This window comes from Triturus cristatus, chromosome 6, assembly GCF_964204655.1.
Source record: "Triturus cristatus chromosome 6, aTriCri1.1, whole genome shotgun sequence".
Lineage (NCBI taxonomy): Eukaryota > Metazoa > Chordata > Amphibia > Caudata > Salamandridae > Triturus > Triturus cristatus.
The window spans coordinates 478,704,974-478,728,302 of NC_140589.1; positions in this window are offsets into that span (position 1 = coordinate 478,704,974).

Below are 23,329 nucleotides of genomic sequence, written 5' to 3' on the forward strand. Positions count from 1 at the left end.
CCAGACATTCAGAATGAAGTAAAACAAGTGGAAGTTATTAGTATTCCGAATTGTATTTTAAGAAGGTACAAAAGAACAACCGTCCGTTTGGAAGGGAGAAAGGAAAACAAATGATGATCTTAATGCAGACGGAGATGGGAACCTGGATTGGGGTGGGGCCAAAAAAATATAACACGTCAGGGAGCGTCAGGGAAAACAGTCTATTTACAAGGGGAAAATGAAATAATTGTTCACGTCAAAAGTCAAGTGTCCTTCTGGTCATCCTCTAGGACCACAATGTCCAGATCCTCAGAGTCCGATGCAGGCACACGTCTGGCGGGTGCAGGAACAGGCACCACTTGGGTTCGTGCCACACGAGGAGTACGGGGGGAAACAGTGTGGGGCAACGGACAGGGGGAGACATTGACAGTGGTATGGGAAGGGATTGGGGAGACAACAGACGAGATGGCTGCGGACAGTGAATTGATGCTGGTGGTAAGGGTGGCCATTGTTCGGAGCATGTCCTCTCGCATCATGCGTACCTCCATACACACTTGTAGCTGGATGCGAGCGGACATGTCTGGCTGACCCTCACACATCCACATCAAGTCCACTGGCACAGCCACAGGATGAACAACACCGGGAGGGGCATGGGTGGAAAAGGAGGGATGTGGTGCCTGAGGTCCGGAGCCAATGATGTTGGGGAGCTGGCGGCTACGATGAGGGGGACTGGTTGCAGGGGATGCAGCTGGGTCCCCCGATGGAATGGGGAACTCTAGAGGTAGGGAGGGGCTGATGGCAGGCCCAGATTGTTTGTTGGCCTGCCCCGAGGACACCTTTTCAGGGACCACAGGTGAAGATTCCTGAGGAGAGTAGCTCTCCAACACCTCATGGTCCGAGGTGTCGTGTTCACCCCCCCCCCCGATTCAATGTCTGCAGCCTCCACCCGGGATGTGGCACCAGCATCAGGGTGTCCCTTGTCAGTCCGGGTGGGCGCAATACCCTTGCCTCTTGATGTTGAGGGTCCCTCCTCATCCTCCTCTTCCTCGCTGGTGGAAAGTGGGTGTAGCCGCCGCCGCACTGGTGGCCTCTTGCTCCGGACCAGGTCCTGCTGCCCTTCTGTTTCGCCAGCTGTGCCTGCTGAAATGTAAGCAAAATCCGAATGTTATGTTTGTGTCATGCAGGACGAGACACATTCATAGGAGCCAAGGTCAGACTTATTTTCCTCTGATCACACTCAATAGTTGTCAGTGTCTATGAGCTGACATTACGTGTATGTTCACCGTCAGTTCCTGGATTGAGTCTGACATGGCCATCTCACGTGGATGTGTGTGGCTTACACGACTGTATTGGCCAACCCTCAACCTGGCATTCTGGGGATCTGTGTGTCCTGCCACAGCTACATGTGCAGGTTGCAAAAGCAGTCCACCAATGGAGAACATGAAGTCCCGAATCTCAGATTATGGCCATTCATAGGGAGTTGCAGCTGTTGAAGGTCTGGACAAGTGTCATCTGCTTTGTAGTATTGTATGGGACACGACAAGTGGCGAATGTGGGTCACACATGCACTGAGGCTCTGGCCTATTTCTGTAGCTAAATTGTGAGTCTAGCCTTTGGCTGTCCCCACACATGTACTGACAATCCAGTGGCACATATTGGCTTTGGTGACTGATATGGAAATGCAGTACACTGCTGAACACTGGGGGAATTTTGTGACAGCTACCTGTACATGTGAAATGTGAAACAGGCCACTGAGGCTGAGACGTCTGTCAGTGGACACCCCTTGTAAATTTAGAAGCGCTTAAGAGTGATGCAAGGATGTCAAAGTCTGTCTTGACTCCATGGCACATGATGTTTTGTCACAATTGGAACCCAAACTCTAAAAATGCAATGCAAGTCATAGCATTCAATACCCTTTGGCCTGCCATGCGCACACAGGACAGTGTCTGTACCATTGCTCATCCAATGCACACATGATTTCCTAGTGCCAATTGTAGTGGTGCGGGAAGAGCTGATTTCAGTACAAAGGCACAAATATGGCTCATTTAGCCAGTTGTCATGGCGAGACTCCAACTCCCAAAACGCACTCTGCCCTGTACAGTCCATATGCCACAGTGTGCCTTTTTAAGCTTGGTTATTGCTGCATGGACACAGAATCTGTGAATGGAGGCATCGGACAAACAATGGTACAGCACTGTTTCACTCACATCATACTCCCAGACACATTTAGCATATGATGCACTTACCATGTCCCTGCTGCTCATGCTCCTCCAGCTGAGCATGGAGGGTCGGCCAAGCTGATCGCAGGACCCTCCTGTACAGTGGGGATAGGCGAGGACGATGCACATGGTGCTGGGAAGACTGGCCCACCAGCTCCTCAGCCTTGTGCCGGACCCACCGTTTTAGGTCCTCCCAGCGCTTGCGGCATGCCCTCGCACTCCTGGTGTTGACTCCCACTGCACTGCAGCGCTCGGCGATGTTGGCCCACAGCCTGGCCCGGGCTGCATTGCTCAGCTGGTGTTCAGGGTCCCCATATAGCTGAGAAAATTTGGCCAGCACCCCCTCAGCCAAGATGTCCAACTCACTTTCAGTGAAAGGGGGTGCCTTCTCTTCGTAACCCTCAGCCATTATGGGGATAATAAGAAGGATGAGAGCAGCAGGATGTCAGAGGATCTGTCTGTGATAGAGGATGACTCAGAATGAACACAAAATGGCTGCAAACTATTTCCTGTGATGTATTTCCTGCCTCCAACTTCCTGTAAAACATTTCCTGAATGAAATTATGTGTTCCGGGTCATTTTCGGAGTTTACGGCCCGTAAGCGCAGTTTCCGGTTCCGGAGCGGGAGGTCCGCACACGGGCCGTACGCTCCGTAATCGGCGCTTCCGCACACGGGCCGTACGCTCCGTAATCGGAGCTTCCGCTTTTTGCCCGCAAATTCGGAAAATGACCCGGAACATATAATTCCATACAGGAAATGTTTGACAGGGAGTGGGAGGCAGCAAATACATCACAGGAAGTAGTTGCCTGCCATTTTGTAGTCATCCAGATCCATCCACAATCTGGAATCACATCTACTGCCATCCTGCTGTTCTGTTGTGGATAAAAAAGAAAAGACAGTGCATGTGAGAATTATTTAAATGTGACAAGAGGGTGAAGTGACCATTTCAAGACATTTCTGCAGTTTCTGTTTCAGTTTCTCATGCTTTGCATTATGGTACATGTAGTCCATATTAGGTGCTCATTTGCAGAGTTGTGTGATGTGTTCCAGAACATTGTGTTTGAGAAGTGTGGATATATCACAGACACAGGGGGGCAGAGTTACGGCTTCTGGCGCATCTCTGCTAATCAGCAGAGATGCGTCAGAAGAGTTGCGATGCATCTGCCCACCCGTGCTCCAACACAGATGCGCCACATTAACATTTCGGTGCACTGTGCTGCTCGGATGTGCAGATGCGTGACGCATCCCCCGTTGGAAAGGCGGCGCATTGCTGGAGTTGCGTCGCATGCACAACGCAGCTCCAGCAAGGCTCGGGGGTGCCCTATCCCTATGATGCTGCGTCAATCCTTACGCCTGCTTCAAGCAGGCGCAGGGTTTTGACGCAGCATGGCCTTAAAAGTGACTGAGTGAAATATTGTAGATTTTTAGGAGGTGTTTCTACGCCCGGAAGGCCCCCCCCCCTGCGCCAGAACGCCTACATGTGGCGCAGGCCTTTACAACGTGACACATCTCCCAGATGCGTCTTATAGTACATACCCCGCAGCATGGGGCTGGCTTTGCACCACCGCAGCGTCACAAAAGTGACGCAACGGCAGCGTGAAAGGGCCGCAAGTCCCACATTAATCTGCCCCATGGTGTCTGATTGACCCATTGCATCACTCACGTCGTGGGCGCATCATTTGTGGGGGAGTCACATCTGTTGATGGCACAGGGCCGACAATGCTATGGTTATGGCCTTTTCTGATTAAGAGACCCATCCTCATGAGGTCCGACTGTGTCTCTCAGTACATGTATCATCTTGCATCTGCGGCTATAGATTCTTTCGGGACATCCACTACACTGATCGCTGACATGGGCACATGTGCTGATGCAGGCTCAACCTTTTGACTACTGTCAAGAGCTGTGATTAACATGCAGTTAGTGTGGCTTGCAAAGTTGCCTCAGGAAGGAATTTATTGACACAGTCGTGTATATCCAAGTTTCATCATTGGCAACAGACAGCAATCAACATTTGGTCCATTCCACTACAGGTTGCTCATGTGAAGAACGTGGCAACAAGCTGCTCACGGACTTGCATGCCCTGACCTCGGTTATGTGCCATGGCCCGGTTTCCCAGATTCATAGGTAGCCGAGGTTCCAGCGGTATCTGTAAGCCATGCGTTAAGGCAATGTTGTGCAAGACACAACAGGCTAAAATGATCTTGCACACTACTTCTGGGGAGTACTGCAGCACCCCCCCTGTACGGTCGAGACATCTGAATCGCGACTTCAACAGACCAAAAGTGCGCTCTATGATGGCTCGAGTCCGTATGTGTGCCCTATTGTACCTACGCTGTGGTACAGTGTCTGCACGCCTGTAAGGGGTGAGGAGATGTGGGGTGAGTGCATACCCAGCGTCACCTGAGTAGAGGGGAAAGGGCAGTTGGTTAGATTTCCCTCTTTGACTTGCACAGGACATGATCTATACTGTATTACATGCATTGTCAGGTGGGCCCTGTATCTAGCTTTATGATTCTTAAAGTACAATGGTTAATTTTGGGGGGCATTCAGACATTTCAAAAACACATATTCCTCCTTTCTAACGCTTGGTACTTACTCAGTAGCCACATGTTGCCAAATTCTTCCGCAGCTATCCGCCGGGCAAGAGGTGACATGCGGAATATGAAGCTGTCATGGGTACTGCCGGGGAACACCGCATGCACATCAATGAACCTCCCTCTGGCATCACAGACAGCTTGCACGTTGATGGAATGCCATCGGTGTCTATTGCAGAAGATGTGTGCAATGTGGCGGGGTGGCTGAAGGGCCACATGGGTACAGTCAATTGCACCCAGCACACGTGGAAATTGTGCAATGCGAAAGAAATCTCGTGCTGCCCTTTGTCTCAGGGCCAGTGTCGGTGGCATATGTATGTGGTGGTGGGATCTTGCAGTGATGCATCGCAGTACCTGATGCAGGCACCGCGACTGGCTCGCCTGGGATATGCCCACATGGTCACTGGAGACCCTTTGGAATGAGCCAGTGGCGAAGAAATGGAGCGCTGATAGGATCTTGAGGTATGCTGGTATTGCATGTGAGCAGCAGGTCACGGAGTCAAGTTCCTGCTCCCACTCACATACCATATCCAAGATGATTTCTGGAGGGAAACGGTACCTGGCCCTTATATCTTGACTGGACATTCCAAATAAGTTGATCCTCTGTCTGAAGATCCTCTCTGCTCTGGCTCTCCTCCTCCTCCTCCTCAAGTGGTTTTGCTGCATGGCAAGGGGCAGTGCAACAAACACATTCAGTGACATGTTGAAAGGGTTTGTGTGTGTCTGCTCTGCAGTTATACGTGCTGCGGAGCTAGGATTGGCTGGAGTGTGTCAGCTGATGCATGGTGGGGGATGGTAGGGACTTGGACAGGTTCACCCTTGGCTCACATGATCAATGGCCACCAAACCGGATTTTCCGGCCCGTAATCGGAACTTCGGGCCCGGATGCGGGATTTCCGGCCCGAGGCCGGAGTTTCCGGCCCGGGAGCGGATATTCCGCCCCCGGAGCGGACTTTCCGGCCCACGTGCGGACTTCCCGCTCCGGGCCCAAAAATTCCACTCCGGGGGCGGAAATTCCGGCCCGAGTGCGGACTTAAGTTTAGTGGTTGTAAATGGATTCTGTGAATAGCAAAAGTCCTAAGTTCATTTTGTGAATCACAAAAGTAGTAAGTTCATTCTGTGAATACCAGATTGGTACTAAGTTTAGGATTTAGTCTTAAGTTTGTTCTGTGAATCGGGCCCTCAGTCTTGGGTTTGGTGTTGGTGGGGCCTGGGACATGGCATTGCCTTTATTTGTGAATGGGGCATGGAGACGTTAGTGGCATGGGTGTGGTTTTTGGGTGTGGTTGTGTGCGGTGAGGGCTTGGGGGAAGTTGCATGCATTTGGTGTATTTGTGGTGTGGATGCCATTCCCCCCATGTTACCTGAGTTGTTTGTGTACTCACCAGGCTCTGCGACTCCTTCGACTCCGTGTACTCCCACCGGCGGAAGCGTGGCCATCACCTTCTCCTCCCAGGGATGGTAATGTACGGGTCTGGGGGGCAGCCTGCCTCCAGTGATGATACTCTGGGCGTATTCCTCGTTCATTTTCCTCTTGACTGCCCTGCGCAGATCGTACCACCTGGCTTGGTATTCATGGCTGGTCCTTCGGATGGGCGCAACAGCATTCACCTTATCGACGATCCTCTGCCACAGGCTGGATTTTTGGGCTATGCTGGTCTGTCTGACCAATGTTCCAAACAGCTGTGGCTCGACTCTGATGACTTCGTTGACAAGGAGCTCCAGCTCCGCCGTTGTGAACTTTGGATTCTTGTCAGTGGGCATGGTGTGGGGTGTGGGTGTGGATGGTTGTGGGTGTGTGGGTGTGAATGTGACGGTGTGTGTGTGAAGGTGAAGAGGGGGTGTTTGTGAAGGAGGTTGTGTGTGTAAGTTAAGGTGTAGTTAAGGTCTGAGTAAGGTGCAGTTGTTTGTCTGTGGTGTCTGTCAGCAGTGGGTCTGTTGCAAAGGCTCATGGGTTGTGTGTGTGGGCCCTTTGTATTGGTCCATTTGTGGGTGTGGCTGTGTTTGAATTTGTGGTGGGTGTGTTATAAGAGGTGGTTGTGACTTAGGGCCTCTGTTTGCCTGTTTGGATGTGCCAGGTCAGTCATAGAGTTGTATTTTGTCATGTTGACGTGTTTTGTGGTGTCCTGATTCTGTACGAGTCTTTTTCGCGTAGGTACGGTCCGTACATACGCGATGCTGGGTGAGGGTGCTGGGGTACGGTGTTGGGGTACGGTGCGTACAGGTGCTGGGCTGTGCTACGGTGTTGGGGTATGGTGCGTACAGGTGTGGGCCTGTGCTAGGGTGTTGGGGTATGGTGCGTACAGGTACGGGGCTGGGCTACGGTGTTGGGGTACGGTGAGTACAGGTGCGGGACTGTGCTACGGTGTTGGGGTACGGTGCGTACAGGTACGGGGCTGGGCTACGGTGTTGGGGTACGGTGCATACAGGTGCGGGACTGTGCTACGGTGTTGGGGTATGGTGCATACAGGTACAGGGCTGGGCTACGGTGTTGGGGTACGGTGCGTACAGGTACGGGGCTGGGCTACGGTGTTGGGGTATGGTGCATACAGGTATGGGCCTGGGGTGCGGCACATACAGGTGGGGGGCTGGGGTACGGTCCTGGGGTATGGGGCATACAGGTGCGGGGCTGGGAGACGGGCCTGGGGTGCGGCACGTACAGGTGTGGGCTGTGCTACGGTGTTGGGGTACGGTGCGTACATGTGTGGGGATGTGCTAGGGTGTTGGGGTACAGTGCGTACAGGTACGGGGCTGGGCTACGGTGTTGGGGTACGGTGCGTACAAGTACGGGGCTGGGGTACGGTGCGTACAGGTACGTGGCTGGGCTATGATGTTGGGGTACGGTGCGTACAGGTACGGGGCTGGGAGATGGGCCTGGGGTGCAGCGCGTACCGGTGGGGGGCTGGGGTACGGTCCTGGGGTACGGGGTGTACAGGTGCAGGGCTGGGAGACAGGCCTGGGGTGCAGCCCGCACAGGTGCGGGGCTGTGCTACGGTGTTGGGGTACGGTGCGGAGGGGGGGTACAGTGCTGACATACGGGGTACGGTGCTGACATGTGCGGGGTGAGGGGGGCTGTACGACTCGTATCCGGGCACAAGTTTACCCGTGTACATGTAGGCTACAGCGTTCGCTCCGTAAGGGGCCTTTTACATGCGGTTGTGTATTCGGACGGGCGGTACGGATCGTACTTGCGCGCTCGGACTTCTGTTTTACGATTTGCACGTAAAAATGTCCGGCTCCCTATCGGACACTTTTCCTGACGCTATTCGGACGTAAAAATTTAGGGCTCTCTCTCGGACCATTTTCCCGACACAATTCGTATGTAATTTTTCACGTACGAATCGTACTTCGCAGTTTGTACGGTACTTGTACGATTCGTACGTGAAAATATACAGATACGATTCGTACGCAATTTTTTTTTCACGGATCGGAATCGGCACCTAAATGTTTATCACCAACAAAGTCACAAGTATGGAAATATTCACTAAATATTTGTAGGTAGTACCTCATACGAAAGGGTCTGCAAATGTTCAAGTGTGAAGGTAAAGCATACACATTTTTCAGTAGTGGGAATTGGTAGGGTGTCGAGGGTTAGACATTTCCTCAGGAATAAAGTTTTCCTCAATGAGAAAAAATGTGCATTTCTATAATAAGTCAACATACACTAATGTAAGTCTGTTCCTTTTCTGTGTGACTAAATGTTTTAGTATTACACATCTGGGTTGCCATGGGTATATACAACATGCAAAGTTTATCAGATGTACTCCTGGATTTTTATCCGTAATCAAAAATTAAACGTTAAAACGTGGAAGTACAATTCTTACTTTCTCCATGATGCTTTTGTGAATTATCCTCAGTATTTTTATTTTTACAAATCTCATGAAACATTATGGGGTCAATTCCGATCCTGTTTTTTTTTTTTCCGTACGACTCGTATCCGTAATTTTTCCCGTACGAATCGTACAAGTCCCGTCCCACCCGTGAAGTACGATTCGAACAGGAAAAATACATACGGATTGGCCCGATCTGTACAAATTCGATCGGGAAAAGTTGTACGAGACGGACCCGGACACTTTTCCGTACGAAGCCTAAAAATACAGTCCGGCCGTACCAGTACGATCCAGACCGGCTTTCCGATTTAGGATTCGTACGGAAAACGTCCTGTACACGGGGAATGACTTCACCCGCTACAAAGCAAACATTGTACGACTCGTATCCCGGGAAAAGTAGTTCCCGGGGTGCAAGTCTTACAGGGGTACGAGTCGTACAGGCCCCCCATGCATATGTACGCACCTCACAACAACATTGCGTATGTACGCACCTTACAACAACATCATCGCGTATGTACGGTGCGTTCCCCAACATCGCGTATGTACACACCTTACAACAACATCATCGCGTATGTACGGTGCCTACCCCAACATCGCGTATGTACGCAACTCACACCATCATCGCATATGTATGGTGCGTACCCCAACATCTCGTATGTACGCACCTTACAACAACATCATCGCGTATGTACGGTGCGTACCACAACATCGCGTATGTACGTACCTCACAACAACATGATCGCGTATGTACAGTGTGTACCCCAACATTGCGTATGTACGCACCCCACAACAACATCATCGCGTATGTATGGTGCGTACCCCAACATCGTGTATGTACGCACCTTACAACAACATCATCGCGTATGTACGGTGCATACCCCAACATCGCGTATGTACGCACCTCACAACAACATCATCGCGTATGTACGGTGCGTACCCCAACATCGTGTATGTACGCACCCCACAACAAAATCATCACGTGTGTACGGTGCGTACCCCAACATCGCATATGTAGGCACCTCAAAACAACATCATTGCGTATGTACGGTGCGTACCCCAACATCGCGTATGTACGCACCACACAACAACATCATCGCGTATGTACACACCTTACAACAACATCATCGCATATGTATGGTGCGTACCCCAACATCGCGTATGTACACACCTCACAACAACATCTTCACGTATGTACACACCTTACAACAACATCATCGCGTATGTACGGTGCGTACACTAACATCGCGTATGTACGCATCTCACAACAACATCATCGCGTATGTACACACCTAACAACAACATCATCGCGTATGTACGGTGCATACCCCAACATCGCATATGTACACACCTCACAACAACAACTTTGTGTATGTACGCACCGTACATAGGCAATGTAAAACAGCACAATGAGGGTCTATTCGACTAGCACAACACCACAAAACACGTCTACAGTGCACAAAACATGGAAATGACTGACCTGGCCACATCCAAACAGGCAAACAGTGGGCCAAACTCACAACCACCCCTTATAACACACCCACCAAAAATTCAAACTGAGTCCCACCCACAAATGGACCAATAAAAAGGGCTCACACACAAAAACCATGAGCCTTTGCAACAGACTCACTGCAGCTAGAGAGCACACACCAACAACTGCACACAACCACCTTAACATATACACCTTCACACAGCCTCCTTCACACATACCCCCTTCTTCACATTCAGACACACAACTTCACATTCAGACCCACACACCCACAACCATCCACACCCTCACCCCACACCATGCCCACAGACAATAATCCAAAGTTCACAAGGGAGAAGCTGGAGATCCTTGTCAATGAAGTCATCAGAGTCGAGCCACAGCTGTTTGGAACATTGGTCAGACAGACCAGCCGAAAAATCATGCCTGTGGCACAGGATCGTCGATAGGGTGAATGCTGTTGCACCCATCAGGAGGACCAGGACTGAATGCCAAGCAAGGTGGTACGATCTGCGGAGGGCAGTCAAGCAAAACATGAATGACGACTACGCCCAAAGCAACATCACTGGAGGTGGTTGGCCCTGCAGACCAGTACATTTTCATCCCTGGGCGGAGAAGGTGATGGCCCTGCTTCCGCTGGTGGGAGTACATGGACTTCAAGGAGTTCCAGAGCCTGGTGAGTACACAAACAACTTATATAACATGGGGGTAATGGCATCCACACCCCAACTACACAAAATGCACACAACTACCTCCAAACACTCACCGGCCAGAACCATAGGCAAAAACAATGCCAATGCCACTAACATGTGTATGCCCCATTGAGAAAGCAAGGCCATGCTATGTCCCATGCTACACGAAGCACTAACCCAAGAATGGATGTCTGGTACGCTGGGAGGGTGGGTGTCACAAAACGCATTGTTGAACTCCAAATCAGACACAATTGCCCTCATCCCATATGGCCCAGGTACATACCCATGCACCATGCTCAATGCACAGGGACTGTGAAAGTACTGACAAGATAGCTGACACTGGGCCCTGGTGTAGGCAGCACAAGGCCCTCCTGTGACCAGTGCAAACACAAACACCAAGACAACAAGGTCAGATATCTAGGACAGGAACTCACACTCACTGTCATGGCAGCATGCTCCATGGGGGGACAGCTACATCCCCTGGGTGCCCCAGTGCCAAATCACACTACACCCACCAGCAGGCCCTGTCACACACACCCCTTACACAAGCAGACACCCCCGGGACAGGCAATGGATTTAGCCACTGTCACAATGGACATGTAACACAACAAGACCAATACATAGCCGAAGAAGCATCCAAGCCAAAAATCAACAAGTCAAAGACTCATGAACACATATCAATCTGTCCCCTGCAACAAACCCATCCACAAGTGAACATTGAGGAGAATGCTAGGCACATACAGCTACCTGGAGGAACAGTGCCAACTAGAATGTGTATGAAACATGGATGTTGCATGAAACAGCATTAACATTGACTGTCTCTCACACACAGGGCAACGTGAGGAATCTCCCCCCAACAAATGAGGGTGAAGAATCACAGCCCCAGGCTCTGGAGGAACCTGATCCCACCGGCAGTGACGCCTCTCAACACTCCGCCGATGACCCCGACCGACCTGGACCCTCTGCTGTCCAAGCCCCTGCAGCACCTGGTTCAGGAACATCTGTGCCAACCACCACCCCCATTCCTGCCACATCCCAGGAGACACCGAGGAGCCCTGCCCGCAGTGAACAAGTGAGCCAGTCTGACCAGGAGGAAAAAGGTTCGCCGGGCACCCAGGAGGAGGCAGACAACACCACCACTGCCATCCCTCAGGGGTCCCATAGACCTGAAGTGCCCACAACGGCAGGCCAGGCTCATGTGGGCAGGGGTGGTGGGAGTGGAGGCAGGCAGAGGCGAGAACCTGACCAGCCAGCTGAAGAGACCGGTATGTCACACATACACAACATCACGGAGGCATACCGGCGTGACACCAGGGAGATCAGCCAGGTAGTTGGGACACTCACAGAGATAAAGGGGACCATCAGAGAGATGAAGAACCAGCAGGCCGAGCAACACGCCAGTCAACAAGAACACCAAGGACAGATGGAGGCAAGACTGGCTGAGCTCCTGGCGGTGCAAAGGGACAACATGGGCAACCCTCCCTGTGCCACCAGGCGAAGACCACCACCAGCCACAGGGAGGGAGGGGGAGGAGGATTTGTCCGACGGAGCGTCCCAAGCATCGTCAAGGCCTGCATCTGAGGGTCCCCTGAAGAAGGTGGGTCGTCCACGGAAAAGACTGTGAGAGGCAGCAGGCCATCCATATCTCCCAGGTCACCTGGCCTGGCACCTGGCCTTCATGTGCAACAGCATCACCTCATTGACTGACATTCTCTGCCACATGGACTTGCTGGTCACAGTCTGACCAATGATGCCAAACACTGTGGTCTGGACTCTGCTGCTTTCAAATGCCAAGGATCCCACCTCCCCCTGGGAACTTTGGATTCTATGGTCCCTGTATTGCACAAATCACGGCCCAGACCTATAATAAAAACAATTTTAAAAAATTGATGTTGCAGTCATTTCGCATGAGTCCACAACATAAGTGTGGGGATATGTCAAAGTATGCCTGAGTGTGGCACTAACTCCAGCCATCCAAACACTGGGATCTGAGTCTGGTCGAGAACACACATGGGTCACAATGTATCATCAAATACAGACATGGAGCCCAATACTCACCCGTGATGGCCTCAAGCTGCTAAAGGGGGGCTTGCTATACTGCTCAGACAGACCAATTTGGAAGAGTATCATGAAGGCTTAGAGGTCATGGGTCATGTGGAGGTGCCCGGGGAGGGAGTCCCAGGTCTGTTTGGTGAGGTGGGAGACCTATCTCCTGCATGCAGTTGTTTTGTGGATGTGATAAATGGTGGTCAGGGCAAGGTTGTCTGCACGGAGTTGGGCCAACGGGGTGTTGGATGACAGACGTCCAAGGTCGGTTTTGGGTCTGGGGTTGTGGACTGCCTCCTCAGTGTGGGTGAGGAGTCTGAAGGTGATCCTGCAGCAGACAGTGAGCCATTGCAGCTATCTCAGGTGGACGGTGATGTGGCTGGGGCAGGGGATGTTGAAGATGAGGTGTGCGGATGCACCCTGGATGTGGACAAGTTCTCCTGCAGTTTTTCTGTTGTTCCTCCGTACAGGGCATTGCTGTAGTTGACCCGGCTGGTGTCGTGGACCTGGGGGACGGTCTGTCTTGCCTTGGAGTGGATCTATCGGTGGATCATTTGCAGCATGCGGAGGGTGTTGCAGCATGAGGTACAGATGGTGTTGAGTTGCATGGTAATTGTGAGCGATGAGTCCATGATGAACACCAGCTTGCGTGCGTGGCCACTGGGTGCTGGTGCGGTGCCCAGGCCGGTGGGACACAAGGAGTTGACCCAGCCGCAAGGGGACAATCCTCACATGATGACCTCAGTCCTGTCCAAATCCAGCCTCAGGTGGCTGATATTCAGCCATTCGTCAACGGATCTCATGCCTTCTTGAAGGTTGGATCTGGCAATGGCTGGGTCTTTGGTGAGGGTGAGGAGCAGCTGGGTGTCAATGGCATAGGAAATGATGATGAGGACGTGTGCGCATGTGATGGTGGAGAGGGGGGTCATGGAGACATTGAAGATCGTCATGCTGAGAGATGAGCTTTGGGGCATGGGCCAGATGACCCCAGTGTACCACATGCGGAAGGGTGGAGGCCGACTCCCTGGGCCTTGCTGGTGAGCTACTTGTTGATTTAATCCTGGGCCCTCCTCTGGATACCAGTGTTGGAGATGTGTGAGCTGACAGTGTGGTAGCACATGGTGTACAATGCCGTTGAGAGGTCAAGGGGGGTGGTCTCACCATTGTTGAGCAGGGCAAAGTTGTCGTTGGTGGTGGCAATTATGACGGTTGCAGTGGTGTGATTACTGTGGAAGATGGTCTAGTGCCGGTTGCCTGGAGCTGTTTGCGTGGAGGAAGTTTGTCAGTTGCTCGTTGAGTGTCTTCCTGATGACATTTGCTGGGTAGGGAAGCAGGGTGATGTTCCAGGAGTTCCGGCGGTACTGCCGTCCATTGTTTGAGAAGGGCCTGGGTCTCTGCATGCCTCCAGCTCTCATGGAATGTTGCAAACTCAAAGGAGAAATTCATGACGTGCTGGATGTGGGCTTCAAGGATGGGGAATGATGTGGTTGAGATGTTGTGTGGGAAGGGGCCTGATGGAGAGCCAGAGTGGATGGTGCACATGAGCCAGGTGGTGTATTTGCTGCTGACGGGAGTCCAGAACCTGAGGGGGGTTTGTCCCGCGGATAATAGTGCTGTCTGCCTCTGTGTGCCAAGGCTGTCATGTATGTCCATGAGCTTGCAGTGGTAGAAATTTGCAAGGGATTTGATCTGCCTTGCAAGGGTGGGGTGTCTTTTGGATGGAGAGCTGCTGTCAGTCCACTCACAATGCTGATGAGCTCCTTTATGTCGTGTGTTGTGTTGCCTCGGCCCTATCTGAAGGATTTTCACTTGTCCTTGCTGATGATATGGTGATGGCTGTGAGTGGCGTTTTCCAGGGCTGTAAGGTAACTGATGGTTCTTTGTGTTGCAAGGTTTGCACAAGAGTCTGGCTAGATCTGTATGAGTCCAGTAGGTCTGCCTTGTCCCAGGTGGCTTAACTGTTGTTGTGCTTCACAGGAAAGTGCGTCAATGTGGCAAGATTGGTGGATCAGTTGCTGATCCAGTGTGTGAGGTTTCAGGGTGTGGTAGGGATGTTGGTTCGAGTGTCCCACACAGCTTGTCTGTGGTGACTTATATCAAGCATCTTTGGGGGATCGGTAGCGGGGTGTGGGGCAGTGTGTTGCTTGTCGGAGATGTGGATGCAAATGTTGATGGACCAATGATGGATGGTGGTGTGGTTCTCCTCCAGCAAGAAGTTACTGGCCCCCAGCCACATGTAGCCTGTGGAGGTGAGGGCATGCATGCAGATGTACGTGTTGAAGGCTTTGCGGATTTGTGAATGTAGGCCTGGAGATCTGTAGATGAGCGTTACTCTTTGGATTGCCAGGGGGTTGGTGCAAAACCGGATTTGTGACTCTGAGGGTGTACTTGTGAATAAATTGCAAGTCATCCGCCGGGATTGTTGGTGCCGTCCCTGCGGGTGATCTTGTATCCGTCAGAGATTGCAATGAAGAAGTTGTGTGCTGAGGATGCTTTTATCCAGATTACTGTACTGAAGGTGATGTGTGGGGCTGTTGTGTTGAGGAGGTAACAGAGTCCAATGGCGTGCTGGTGGACGGAGCGGGTGTGGAGAAGGAGGCACATGACCTGGTTGTTCTGACAGGGTCTGGTAGGCGGGGCAGCGCTGTGTAGGCAGTTGGAGTTGCACACTCAGCATGCAAAGGTGTCGTGTGTGCGCTTAGGGGTTGCCTGATAGCAGGCGGTTGCTTGTCTGGTGGACATTGCTTGGAGGGATGGCTGCAGCATGAGCCTGTTGTGTGACGTGGGTCATGCAAGGACCAGAGTGTCGTGCACTGTGCACGTTGCAGGCGCAGACGGTCCTGCCTTTGGCACGGCGGTGGCGCAACAGTGGCACAGACATGCTGCTGGCTGCATTAAGAATGGGTGGAGGGGGTAGGGAGGAGCATTTTGGAGGCACGTGGGTTGCAGAATCAGGGCACTCGGTGGGGCGGTGCCGCAGGTGAGGCAGCAGCAAGCGGAAGGGGTGAGAAACTAGGCAAAAAGTAGCACACAAAGACAAGGAGGTCAGAAAGTCACAGTGCAACAGGTGTATGTAAATGAAGGAGTGTCAGGTTACTCATGGGTCACTCTGAGAAAATGTATGAAAAATCAACAAAAATGACAGCCACAGGATCAGGCAACAAAATGCGGAGCTGCGCACAGGGGACACACCGTCAGCAGGCGTTGACGTCCCGTTGTGGGAAGCAACCTGCACAAATACATACACAACCAGGTACTTCATGCACAGTAGAGATTATTAGCCATGAAGAAATGCAAGCATGTTGGCGAAATACACATACACACTTATGCTCAATCTTTGACAATTATGGCATAGATGACGCATGAAAACTGGCAAGAGATCTGCAGTGACAGAGATGAGGCACTTTGGATTATGCTGAACACCTTTATTGCACAAACTCACACAAAGGGAAATGCATCCATACGAACAGACTCACAGGTCAGATGACAGAACATGTTGGACATACGCTGGACCCCCCCTTCACAACACGGATGTTGTAAATCTCAATGAACTGGCACACAAGTTATGGGGATGAGCCAAAAACATCCTGCTGCACACAGACAGGCTGCAAATCACCATAGAGCCTGTTGTTGTGATGTCCCACACTATGTCCACCCGTAGCATCAGTAATATTTCAGAGGCAAGGATTACGCACATTGATGCCTTCATCAGACTCCACACTCCACTACAGATGACTGTCAAGAAGGGTGACTATCATGTCATGGGAGTGATGCTACATATATATGCTCCATGGTGAGAAGACATGTATGCATGGTACCATAACATGCACAGAAGCAGTCCCCACACATTCCCAACCCGTACCACCACCGAAAAGCCTTGCTGCAATCCTTACCCAAACTGACATTTCCACATGTCCGTGCATGGAACGCTGATTCAGCACATGTTGCAATCCTCATGAGGAATAGCAGGAGGACAAAGATGACACGAGCAGACAACAGACGCAAAAACCTGGGAATGACAGACACACAAGAAGTCACCTAAAACAAATCTCGCCGCACACATGGTCAGTTACGAAACATGAACAATGTTGGACACATGCAAATTTCAAAGAAAGTCTCTCCCCAAAACTGTGTGGCATGACATCATCACTCGAGTGACACATCAGTACACAGATCAAAGTCACTTTGCATTCACTTGGCTGGACACACACATTGCAACACATGCCACTCAATGCTACAAGCTTGCACACTCATACCCAGTGACTCACCATTATGAGAAGAAGTTGCGTATGAGCTGACTCCGGATATCATCCTCCTCCTCCTCATCACTTACCTCCTGACCAAGCCCTGGATCCTCCATGGGTGAGTGTTGCTGCTCATCAGGATCAAGGATGAGTGGCACTGCCTTCTCAATGGCCATGTTGTGCAGCAAGCAGCACACAATGAAGATTTTGCAGACCTTCTTCGGAGCATATGGGAGGGACCCGCCTGTCTTGTCAAGGCACCGGAATCGGCTCTTCAGGACGCCAAACGTCCTCTCAATCACTCGCCTGGTCTGCCCGTGTGCATTGTTGTACCTGGGATCTGCAGCTGTTCTTGGGTTGCGGAGAGGTGTCATTAGCCATGGCACGTTGGGATATCCAGAATCCCCTATATGGAAACATCATATAAATAAGTGGGTCAGGAGATGCCGTAAGAGCCAAAGATACCGCAACACACAGGACCAACAGAGTATACCCACCAAAAAGACATGCTCGTTCGTTGTGCAGCCGCAGCATCATTTGTGGCACCATGCTACGCCTCATGATGTAGGCATTGTGTGCTGATCCTGGAAAATATGCACAGACATGGAAAATCAGCATGTTAGCAAGACACACCACAAGGGCATTTATTGAGTGGTAATGTTTACGGTTGCGATAGGCTTGCTCCTGTGCCTGTGGTGGTACCAAAGCCACATGTGTCCCATCAATGGACCCAATGACATGGGGCATCCCTCCCAGGGCATAGAAATCACCCTTCACATCTGTCAACTCCTCAGAAGTAGGAAATTTGATGAATTCATCAAGGTGCTCCAACATGGCTGCCAAAACATCACGCAGGACACAGCTGAACATTGCCTGTGACATCCCACCAACATCAGCTATGGTCAATTGAAACGTACCTGTGGCGAAAAAATGAAGGGCTGCCATCACCTTCATCTTTGGGGTCAGCACAGTAGGATACCTGTGTCGCGGTTGGAGGTGTGGTGCCAGCTTGTCGGTCAAATCCTCAATCAACTGTTGAGTGAATCTGTAACGTCGGATGCAGGCACGTTCCCTCATGGCAGCCAAGTCTGGCATTGTTCTTGGGACAGGCGGTGCCCTGCAAGGCATTGTTAGGAATTATGAAGATTGAGAGTCTGCCAACATCAATGTCAATGAACATAGCACATGCTAAACTGCTACTAAACATCAGGTAACTATGGAGTCTGGTGTGTGCAATACATCCAGGACACATATACCAGCTTGCTGGCACTCCTACGAAAAGCCAGATACACCTGTTGATTGTCAAGTCTACATGACATGCCCTGAAATGAGCTGGGGGCAAGTCTGAGTGAAATCACCGGAGTGACACACATCCACATAGCTGCATTGGAAGGATGTCATCTCATCCAGACAGTTGACTGCAAGGCACACGCACAGGTCACATGGAATGTCAAATGTACATATGAAACACATTGCGATGAAGGGGTACACGTGACAACAAATAAACACAGCCATTGAGACGACGCAGACATGTATGCCTGGGAAAATATGATGTCCAATGCACACAGACCCTACAGCCGTGGGAATCCACATGTGGCATGGTGTGCGTAGATGTGTGCCATGCCCATCTCCACACAGACCCATGTTGGATGCACCAACAGCAGATGTAGTTGACGGAACACTAACAGCAAGCTCATGGGAACACATGACACACACCTGACATGGTCTCATAGGGGCACGCTGATCGTGACATGTCAGTGGATAGAGTGTCCCTGTCCCTGGCATCAGGAGACAGGTGCGCGTGGTGATGACTGTGGCATCCCACTCCTGCTGTGCATGACACAGTTGGACTACAGACACACATGTGGCAAGTGGCAAGGTGATGTGTGCCACATAGTACCCCATCACACATGACATGTGTCCACAGGTCATCACACATCAATTGTGCAACTAGATGAGTGGACCTGAGCAATATCACTGGCTGACACACCTAGGGCCTGCACATGAAAGTATGCAATGACAAGTACTTGATGGACATCCTTGTGTGACTCGTCGCCCTCCATTCCTGCCGTGTGTACGCCTAGTATCACTATTGTACTGGTACCGTACGGGTATGCGTGAAATGCACCGTACACCCGCATTCATTGCGTGTGTACGGTCCGTATCACTATTGTACTAGTGCCGTACGGGTACATGTGAAACGCACCGTACACCCGCATTCATTGCATGTGTACGGTCCGTATCACTATTGTACTAGTGCCGTACGGGTACATGTGAAACGCACCATACACCCGCATTCATTGCGTGTGTACGGTCCGTATCACTGTTCTACTGGTGCCGTACGGGTATGTGTGAAACGCACCGTACACCCACATTCATTGTGTGTGTACAGTCCGTATCACTATTGTAGTGGTGCCGTACGGGTACGTGTGAAATGCACCGTACACCCGCATTCATTGCGTGTGTACGGTCCGTATCACTATTGTACTAGTGCCATACGGGTACATGTGAAACGCACCGTACACCTGCATTCATTGCGTGTGTACGGTCCGTATCACTGTTCTACTGGTGCCGTATGGGTATGTGTGAAATGCACCGTACACCCACATTCATTGCGTGTGTACGGTCCGTATCACTATTGTAGTGGTGCCGTAGGGGTACGTGTGAAACGCACTGTACACCCGCATTCATTGCGTGTGTATGGTCCATATTACTGTTCTACTGGTGCCGTAGGGGTACAAGTGAAACGCACCGTACACCCACATTCATTGCGTGTGTACGGTCCGTATCACTGTTCTACTGGTGCCGTAGGGGTACGTGTGATATGCACCGTACACCCGCATTCATTGCGTGTGTACGGTCCGTATCACTATTGTAGTGGTGCCGTACGGGTACATATGAAACGCACCGTACACCCACATTCATTGCGTGTGTACGGTCCGTATCACTGTTCTACTGGTGCCGTAGGGGTACGTGTGAAACACACCGTACACCCGCATTCATTGCGTGTGTACGGTCCGTATCACTATTGTAGTGGTGCCGTACGGGTACGTGTGAAACACACCGTACCCACGCATTCATTGCGTGTGTACGGTCCGTATCACTATTGTAGTGGTGCCGTACGGGTGCGTGTGAAACGCACCGTACATGTGTGTGGATTTAAAAATTACATAGGGGACACATAGGGGACAATTATTAGGCCCAAAATGCATGCTGGTTGTCATGGATACAGAGTTTTCATTTGCAATGTATCCATCAGGTGTCCTGGAACAGTCAGTTGGCCAAATAATACAATGTTGCAAAGTGGTTGTTGACTTGACATGATGCTCAAAATTTGAACGATGCGAATGCGTGTCATCGGTGTATGTTTAAAGTGATTGGAGTAAACGTATGATGCGAATGAGTCTGACCAATCACTATGTACTCCTCTAAATGAATGCCCCTCAGCAAGACAGATATAAGGCAGCCAGTACCCATGAGAGGGCACTTGCCTGCACAACTTTCCAGTCGACCACACTGCTGCAGTCTCTGCTTCCTCTGGACCATGTTGTGTACTGTGGAGAGGGCCCAGCCATTCTTCCTGGAGGAGAATGAGGCATTGCTGGACGTCCTCCTCCCACAGTACCCCAAGCTGTATGGGAGACCAGGGGAGCAGGTGAGTGCTGACTCCACTACCTTTCCCTATGCACCTGTTGTGTGACTGTCACTTCTGGCATTGTGTCCAGGTGTGACAGACATGCACAGTTGTTTAGAGTGGGTCCCAGGGGGGTACATGCTTATGTCTCTCATGCAGTGCATGAGGTAGTTCCTGTGTGCACTCCTCACTTGCATTGTGCTTACTGTGACCTTCACTGCATAGTGCATGACACATTCAGCCTGGCAAATCCTTGGTGGCTTTTTTTCCTATTGTCCTCGAGGTGATTCAGGGGTCCCCTCCGGTGTGACAGGTGACTGTACCCACAGATGTGTATGAGTTGAATGGACCTGTGGTGAGAGTGTCCAAATGATGTGTACGACCTCATGGACATTGATGTGTGTGAATGTTCCTTGTCATGTGGGTGAGTGTCTATGTGAAGTGTTGCACCACAGCTGCATGGAGGAGGAAACAGCTCTACCCATCTGATGTGACAAGTGAGCTGTGCTGTGTGTCTGACTTGCAGAGCTAGCACGACACCTGTGACACCCCACAGGCAAGTGGCACATGTGCAGAGTGAGGGTTGTATCCGCTGTTGTGACTGACAGGCGAGTGATCTGTGCCTGGGTGTGTCTGTCTAGTCTGCTGAGGGTGCGTCAGTGGAGTGGGACATGTGACTGCTGGGCATGTGCTGTCCATCTGCCTGCTGTTGCATGTGCTGCACAGTGTGTGCCATGATCAGTGAGTGTGTCGCACCCCTTATGCCACTTGTGGACTTTCAATGCCATGTAGTGCATTGGGGCTTGCACACAGGCCAATTTCTCATTGAGAATGATGCCATTCCTGTCAGCATCCTATGCCCTGTTCAACATATCAAAGATGTTCAAATGTGTGTCTCTGGGACATGGAGCAGGTGTAGTGATGTTGTCTCACTTTGTCATCCTGACAGTTAACTGCCTACGAGAAGATGGTGATCAGGCAGGACATCGTCAGGGCCGTGAGATCGGCGGGGGATCGCAGTCCGCGCCTACCACAGGTCCGAAAACGTTGGCAGGACATCCTGTGCTGGACCCGGCGGATCGCCCGGGTCCAGCTGGGGCTCGACACTCCTCGCCCCCACGGTGGGCGCCGACGCCTGACCTCCGACATGACCCGTGTCCTGGCGGTGGTCTTCCCTGACCTCGATAGGCAGTTACAGGAGAGACTGCAGCAACGAGGGGGTAGGTACATGGCTGTTTGTTTTGTTATGTGTCACCAGCTTATGGAAGTGCTCTGTAGCCTGGATACACTCCGAGAGTTTATATGTGCAGTGCATTTTCTGTTCCCCAATGTCACCTGGTGCTCTTTTTCATCTCTTCCCCTCCTTGACATGTGTTCCCTGGTCTGTGTGTAATCACATTTGCACATGGTCATCTAGGGTGCCAGAAAATCAAAGTGCACATTGCTTTCTGCATCATGTGGGAGGGTGGTCTGTGACATGTGCTGGTACCTTGCCTGTGCCATGACCTGTTCACTATGTAGGGGGTCCAAATTTGTTGGCACTAAAGATGAGTCTCAACATAGGAGTGTGAGGTTTCAACTGAACACCCTTGCAGCATGCATGACCAATGTTGTGACCTCAGACATGATGTGCATGAGTGGGAGATATGCATAGTGCCACGACGGTTGCTCATGGTACAGTCAGCTCATTCCAGGAACACGGAGCAGTGTGCCCACTACAATCCCCTGAGACACCCTGGCCTCCTAATCATGTGTGTCGTCCAACACTGTGCACATTCTCTGTGGGTTCAGCATAGGTCTGCCTCTGTGGCATTGTTCCCTGGCCTAGTTTGTATATTTCCAATGTGTGCTACATCTGTCCACTGGACAGGGATACACCATTTGGCTTGTGCATACTCACACTGGGCAGTGCCTGTTTGGCTATTCACAACAATCTGTTGATGGTTGTTGGTCACAAATATGTGTTGGCAGCCCCACGAGGTGATGTTGTGTCAATTTAGCAATTGTTGCTGCACAGTTTTTGAAACCCTGATTAAGAGGTGTCACTTCTTGATCTGTATCAATCACATTGACTCAGGTATGGGGGGGTTGTGCGGAAGAGGCCTACATGGGCACCCCTGATTTCTCCTTGCCAGGTCTGACCTGTGTGTGAGAATTGGCTGTACAAAGAATCACCGTGCAGTGCCCCTGTGATGGTGGCCAGTGCTTAATGTTCGTGCTTTGCAACCTGTGTTATTTTTATTAACAACATGAATACTGCTCACAAATTATTGGCACATGTGTGTGGTTCAGATGCAACGCAGTTTGGTCTTTGTGTGCTGACATCTGTGTGGACATTCTGGCTTGCCATGGGGGTGTCTCCACAGTACAGCTATGTTTTTTTACAACACAATTGCAGGCCCATTAGCTTATGCATTGTCCTGGGTTTGGACATGTGTGCCACTCTACATGACAGGCAGTGGGTCATATGTGTAGGCAACTGTGTCATCAGGTAACGGATGGGCATGTGACAACTGACATAATTCAAGTTGTTAGTCAAAAATGTTTGTACCTTGGCACTCACAGCACTTGTCGACAGTTCTTCATGTTTTAAATGTGGTAATTTGA